The 7,699-nt window shown below is 40.7% G+C and overlaps 1 long non-coding RNA gene across 1 annotated transcript; it reads right to left on the bottom strand.

Moving 5' to 3' along the window:
* Nucleotides 1-3,545: 3,545 nt before the first annotated feature.
* Nucleotides 3,546-6,226, bottom strand: LOC122863254. Its single transcript, XR_006374956.1, has 3 exons — nt 5,582-6,226; nt 5,368-5,409; nt 3,546-3,870 (listed from the first exon to the last, which is right to left on the bottom strand). It is a non-coding gene; the product is annotated as an uncharacterized LOC122863254 (long non-coding RNA).
* Nucleotides 6,227-7,699: the final 1,473 nt, after the last annotated feature.

Raw genomic sequence — 7,699 nt, 5'->3', positions numbered from 1 at the left:
ATGCTCTCAAGATTTTTCTTATTCTTGAGTATTTATGGTATTGTCATAGTCTTGAAGGTATGTATGGTGTACAGCCGGTCATGATACTTGCATGGTTTGCAGCCTCCTTCTTCTTTATTTGTTACAATGTAATCAACTCTTGTAGCAGATACAGTCAAATATGTTGAAACCAAGTTATCTGACATTTTAAACCCCTGACAAAAATTCAAAGCAGATGTGGTATACTGCTGGTGTATAAAAACGCCCACGTGGCTTGGAAATCTCGCGCAGGATGATTGTGTACCCCGCTGGGGTGTTTTACTTCTTAGCATTGCCTCTCCAAGTGGATCAATTCCAGAGGATTGATGGAGTTTTTCGCTGCAGATTGATGTTTGTAGATGTTAATGCAGAACTTGGATTCTGAGGAGCCCTAAATCTCCCCCCTTCTATCTCTCTGTTCCAGTTTGTTGTTGTGCCTCAAAATCAGCAGCTTTAACAGAATCGTTTTGGGCGCAGATCGTAAACATCCTATGACTCATCTTTGGGTCAAAACCAAGTTGTACACATCATTCTGTTTTCTATTTTTCTCTCTTCCTCCTCTCTCCACCCTTTTTGCTCCTGATTTGTTTTTCTGAGTCTGTCTGATGGTTTTCTGTTTGTTTTAATGCAGTGAAATCATCATAATGCAGTGTAAGTGTGTGTTTGTGTGTTTGTGCATCTTACAGATACATGAGTTTGTATTTGCACATGAGTGAGTTTATACATAAATCCCTGTATGTACTTTTCATCATGTGTGCATTAATGCCTATATAGTGTATGTGCGTCTCTTCTTGCATTTTTTAAGGTTTATGTACTGTATGTGTATGTGAGTGTCTGTGCACGCATATCCCTGATGTGATTTGATCAGACACCAATAAGAGCAAATCTCATTAACATCAAACTGCTTTAGTACTAATCAGGTTACTGAGCAACCAGCCAGCCAATGGCAGCTACTAATGCCATTAAGTCAACCCGTGATTGGATTGGGATCTTATTTCTACTTCCTGAAGGCTGCCAGCGTTTTAATCAATAAACACAACCGCAGTGATGTCACAGTCCGTTAGAACAGCGAGGCGGTGATGTCACAGCTCATTAAGATTATAAAGATGGTGGAAGGGATGAGCAGAGTGGATTGAGGTGTTTTACCGTAAAGTCGAATCCGAGGAAACTCCACCTACACTCCTAAAAGATGTGTGAGGCTGTATATAAGAAGTGTGAAGAGAAAGAAACACAAACGCAGCACATCTTTCATGATAATTACATGGTGTGGAGTGAAGGAAAATGCATGATTGTAAAGAAAAAGGAGGAGTGGAGGGGGAACGAGAGAATGTAGGAGAAAACAAGACGAACTGTGGATTCAGACAGAACACAAAGCAAATTTGCACGTATCCCAGGGCTTTATGATTCTATTTCATAGACAAGAGGAAAAACGAAAGAGACTGGAGGCAAATATCCGAAAACCATTTTTGGTGAGAGATCAGACAGAGGCTGAGCTGCCACACAAATACACACAGGCAAATTTCCACAGACACGGTTGGTGCATCTTTTTCTAGCTAGCTTACAGCTAATGTCAGTACAGTTGGTACACAGACTGTTTGGGGCAAATCAACACAGACTGCACAAACTGTCCAGTGGTCAAACTTGCGCGAATGACATGAGATGAAAATTTGCTTCGCTTTTTGTCTAAACCCTGTGTTCAGCCACCCTTCGGGTTGTCTCCTTCAATGTGGAAAAATAAGGAACACCTTGCCAGCGGCCCCATGCCCAGGGGACACAAATCAAGTGGGTGGGTCTGGGGGTCCTCCCCCATGGGATTGTAAGTGTCAAACACTTCATTTCCTGCATTCTGGTGATTTTTTTTGCACCAATTTAAGCTTTTTATGCATCAATTTCAAAGTTTAATACTTCTCTGCTATGTCTTGTGAAACTGTTTTGGTTTTATTATTTCTCATGTCATGCCAAGAATGTGAAACTGTAGTGTATGCATAAGGATACGGTGTGCAAATATGGGATAAATCACGTCCAGTATTGATTCAGTAAGGGACAGTAAATGGACTGTATTTGTATAGCACCTTTCTAAGTGCTTCACACTACATATCACATTCACCCCAATTCATACACTGATGGCAGGTGCCAACTGCTCATCAGAACAAAGAAACTAACTCAGTCACACACACTCACACTGAAGACACAGCTCTCTGGAGCAATTTGGGGTCATTCAGGGTCCCCACAGACACTTGGGGTCCCCACGGACACTTCGACATGGGGCATGTGAACCGCTGACCTTCTGATTGGTAGACGACCTGCTCTACCACCAAGCCACAGCCGCTCCAGTGTAGACGATCCTGTATTATATGGCGATATATGGCGACGATCCTGTATTATATGGGATGGGTGGCAACCCAAGCCACATTGATGGTCATGTGAGACTGTACTTGCTTTGAGCTAACTGCTAACATCAGTTACCCCAATTCACCCCAATTCATACACTGATGGCAGGTGCCAACTGCTCATCAGAACAAAGAAACTAACTCAGTCACACACACTCACACTCACACTGAAGACACAGCTCTCAGGAGCAATTTGGTGTCATTCGGGGTCCCCAAGGACACTTTGACATGGGGAATGTGGGTTTAGGCCTAGCTACACTGGTGGCCCTGTGAGACTGTACTTGCTTTGAGCTAACTGCTAACATCAACATGCTAACATGCAGAGGTTTAGCAGGTATAATGTTTTCCATGTTCACCATCTTAGTTTAGCGTGTTAGAATGCTAACGTTCGTTAATTAGCACTAAACACAAAGTACACCTGAGGTGAATGGGATTTGGGGTTTTACAGGAATTTGACCAAGGATTGGACAAAATAAAATTTTTACCTCATATTGGTGCTAGATGGAATATCTGAGGATCACCAAAGTGATTACACGTCATCCTGAGGGGGACATGAATGTGTGTACAATTAATTTTAAAATGAAATTTCAAGGCAATCCATCCAACAGTTGTCAAGATATTTCACTAAATATCAACAATGTCAACCTCATGGTGATGCTAGAGGAAAGTCAGGGGTCACAAAGATTCATTCTCTTGGAATCATGAATATCTGTACAAAATTTTGTGCCAATCATTCAAGTAGATGTTGAAATATTTCAGTCTGGACCAAAGTGGTGGACGAGCAGACTGTTAGAAAAACACTGCCATCCCTAGAGCCATGCCAGTAGCATGGCTAAAAAAAAGACAAAATAGAAGATGGAGGGTTGTTCAATGGAATCATCCCTGCCTGAACTTTGAAGTGCCTCTCTCAGTCTAAGACATAGTTTGAGCAGTTTTACATTCATGTTTTAGCAAGGAAATTACTACAGTTACACAAATGAATTGGAATAACATTCAGACCACTACCTTCTTAGAATTAGTTAATTAATTCTGTTCGGTAGATTAGCTGGTCTGGATAACAGGAGACTAAAATAATCCTCTTTGCTGGTTTTATGGATTTCACTCATACCATTTTGTGTTTCAAAATAAACTGAATCCAATGTCTTATATCATGGGGCACAAAATGGCTGCCTTATCAGGCTCACTTACTGGACCTGTGACATTAAGTTAAAACAAAGCATTTTAGACAGTTTAATCCATTTAACCTGGCCAATCCTGTTGCAGTCATTCCATTCACTGTTTGATTCTCTCCAATCGTCTCAATTTAAAGGCGCAGCCATGCTCCTGTCTCTCTCTCTGTCTGTCGCTCTTTCTCTTTCTCCCCCATCTCTTCTGGCTCAGATCGATGGCAAGGGCGAAAAGCTAATGACCCATCTCAGCAACCAATTCACTCAGCTCTGCCACACTCAGTACCTGTCTAAACCTATGAGGAGAGAGGAGAGGAAAGGAGAGGAAAGGAGAGGAGAGGAGAGGAGAGGAGAGGAGAGGAGAGGAGAGGAGAGGAGGATGGTTTATTTATCTAAAACTTTTCTCCTTCCCATCTCAAACGCAAAGCTTACTTTTGATAATAAGTGATAATAATAGTTGTGTGAAAAATCACAAAAGAAAGCTTGAGAAAAATCCTGCCTTATTTCAGACCTCTGCACACCTCACAAAAAGTGGTCGTGATAGTAAAATTGTCTGTTCAGAAAGGGGGTTTCAGATGAGTACTCCGTTTGAAGGATACTGAGTGAAACTGTTTTTGGTTTTCACCATTCCACTGCAGTGAGTAGTGCTAGAGAGTGCAGCACATGCATCAGCTGGTTAATTAGGCCACTGGTTCCCAACCTTTTTGGCTGGTGACCCCTTAAAATGCAGGTGTGTCTGCTTGTGACCCCTCATCACTGGTTGAATATGTCTGACTTGTGAGCAGTTTAACCAAAGATTAATTTTCGCTTTAAACCTCTTAAATTTAGTTTTATCTGAAGAACTTTTAAAGGCATGAAGAAGGAAAAGACTATCCAGTATTTCACTAGAAAAAAACCTAAGAGAAATATCGGGGGGAAAAGAACATACATTTGAGTAGCAGAACATTATTTTTCTTCTTTCCTGTCTCATAAACCATCTCGTGAGTGCTCACATTTATCTTGCGACCCTTGCAGAGGTAGCGACCCCCAGATTGGGAACCACTGGATTAGTCTAAAGGGAACATTTATGAAGGCTTTTAATTTGTAGGAATTTAATTTACTGAAAATATTTGTGTGTTTGTGGTATCAGAATGGTCTCACACTCATTGAACCAGTGATCATTTTTTTCCTGAACACACTGATAAAAAATGATGGATGCAGCACAACATTTTCATGCATAAATGGTTATTTTGTTACACTGAAAACAAAGTTTCCCCGCCTCTCTGTCTCTTGGCCTTCCTCGCTTTTTATCCATCTATCTCTCTCTGCCCCCCCCCTCCCTTAAGTTCAGCTTCAGTGCCTATCACATCTAAATTCATTAGTGCCTCAAGAGATGTGTGTGTGTGTGTGTGTGTGTGTGTGTGTGTGTGTGTATGCATCATCAGTACTAAATGATTATAAAGCATAGTTATTAAAAACTGCCATAATTGCCATGCCTGTAGCAAAAACACTCTGATATGAATTTACCTCCTCTCCTCTCCACGGGCAAAGACACACACACACACACCTACGCACGGATACTTATAGTGTACATGTAAGCACACACATTTACGATGACACACAGAGAGACACACATGCACAGAGAAAAGCAACGGGACACACACACACACACACACACACACACACCTCTCCTCTGGCAAGAGCAAACTCTTACACAGGCTCCAAAGCTTGATGCAATTTTTCATGTTCCCTGTCCTCTCTGGCCTGCTGTGAATGTCAATTATAAACCTTATGACCCCAAGTTTAGGACTTACCCATTCTTTATACTTCACATGATCCACTGGGAGACACATCATCTATTCAAAAAATGTTGGTGATGTCACAATGTTTAATTATCAATAACAATAACACAATAATACCTTTGCAAAAGATTGAATGCAATATTGAATTTTGAAATCATTAGATAATTTCCCGAACCAGGTAGACCGCACACGTTTTTAAAAGATAAGATGGGTTTCAGTTCCATACCTTAAACTAATGAGCAAGTTTTGTAGAGGAGTGTGTTCACACTGGAAAAGTGACAAAATTAAGTATACTTGAAAAAGTCAGTAAGCACATGAAGCAATGCTTCTGAGTGGGCTGTTGATGTATACTATTGTCCCACAAAGAAATGGAGGTGGTGCTCACAGCTAGAAAATTTTAAAACAATTGCAGACAGTGATGAGAGTATTAGGGCCACCATTAGGAAAAACTTATCTGAGATTTCGAGAATTCATATGACAACATAAAAGTCTTTTGATTTTGAGAATAAAGGGGGATGTGGTGGGTAGGGAGTGGGTTGTTGTGTCCCTACTATGTTGAGACCAAACAAACCTACGCCCTTGCTTGTCTGCCCTCAGCTGTCTTTTCAGTGCTGCAGCCTCCATTTTCTTTTGTGTTGATCCAACCAGTAGGTGATTTGTTAATTTTGAGGGCTTTTAATCAAGAATGAACATACTGTAACATGTTCAATCTTCTCACAGGCAGGTCAAAACCAGTGTGTCTCATATGTTCCGAGACCATGGCAATAATTAAAAGCAGCAATGTGAAGCACCACTACGAGACAAAGCACAGAGCATCTTTTGAGCAGGTTCATAAGGGGGACGAATTTCAGTCATTTTGCTAAGCCCCCTCTCGTCCCCCCTCAAGTCGCCTACTGGATTCAACCCTCCAGAGGGAGATTCCAACTCTGAGAATGTCTATACACTTATGACATCACTACCAGACAACATTCCATCCATCTTCCACATCCACTTACCTCTGTTTGGAATCACCAGGATTCTAGAACCTATCTCAGGTGTACACAAGTGTATAAACACATTCCATTCAGTTGATGTGAATGGTAACTAAACTGAAGAAGGTAAAGTAGTTAAATAGAGCCTCAGTCTGGTTCTTAACATTAGAGTGCAACAGCCATTGCATAATTTAACAGTACAATTGCAATCTTGAGTTGAATCACAGTCAAAACTGTTTGATCAAACAAGGAGCCATATACTATTTCAATAATGCAGTCAGTTTGATATTTTGCAATCTGTTGACTCTGGCGTCTGATACTTTCTAACAAATACACACACCCAACTCCCATCAAAACCCTGCTTCAAAAGTTGCTGCCAAAGCTGTCCAAGACAAGTGACACAAATAAGTCAGCCAGGTTCTCAGTCACATTACTTAATGGTTCCTTAACGGTAGTATTGTACCAGTAGCTATTAAAGGTACCCAGCAGAGTTTTTGACCACTAGTAGTGCTGTGGAGCAAGGATATTACATGTAGGTTCCCATTTTGATTGTATCGTGCACTAGCACAAAGACGGACATCCACGTGTACAAGTACACACTTGACGCCATATATACATTCCTGCCTCTCCTTTCAGACTACTCCTCTGATCGACAGTTGGTGGCGGTAACACGTAAAGAAGCTTTGCAATGCACCAACAAAGGCAGTGAAAAGGAAGACTGTGAGCAAGTAAACATTGATGTAAACAATGCAGAATTTAAATTAGAAAAAAAATTGGCTTTGCGAAGGAAATGCATTCAACACATTTGTTAGACTGCAAGGATACATACAATAAGTCTTGGTGAGTAACTCTAAATGTAAAACAAAACTTTGCTTACAAGAAAACTCCATGGGGCACCTTTAATGTCAAAATTCTGGTATAATGAAAACATATTTTAAAATTAAACAATTCAAAACCTAGCACACTATTGGTGTGAAAACCTGATGGCCCAATGGATCACATCCTTTGTTAAAAGTTACAGTACTTAACCTAAAGACTACCTGCAACATGCAACAGGAAAAAATTATAAAGTACACTTTTTATGTGTACTGTAGTATTTGTAAAAATCACTACAAAAGGAGACAAAGAAAAACAAATCAACAAACTGGCCAATCATTTTCAGAGACAGGTCACTCTCACTGAGTCCCTGCTTCAAAAGGCTGGATTGGCAGAACAGAAGCTGATACAGGCCAACTAAAACCAATGGTGCTGGATGCACAAGAACTACAGGCACACTTACTGTTGGCTTAGTTTGTCAGGGATCTTAAGGTCTTTATAATTCAGAGTCACAGTAAAGGTAAAATCTCTGTAAACCCATGGAGAGTTTCACAAAT

Source organism: Siniperca chuatsi, linkage group LG16 (assembly GCF_020085105.1).
Source record: "Siniperca chuatsi isolate FFG_IHB_CAS linkage group LG16, ASM2008510v1, whole genome shotgun sequence".
In the NCBI taxonomy this organism is placed as follows: domain Eukaryota; kingdom Metazoa; phylum Chordata; class Actinopteri; order Centrarchiformes; family Sinipercidae; genus Siniperca; species Siniperca chuatsi.
Note: the sequence above shows the minus strand (reverse complement) of the source record. Positions and strands in the feature narration are given on the sequence as shown.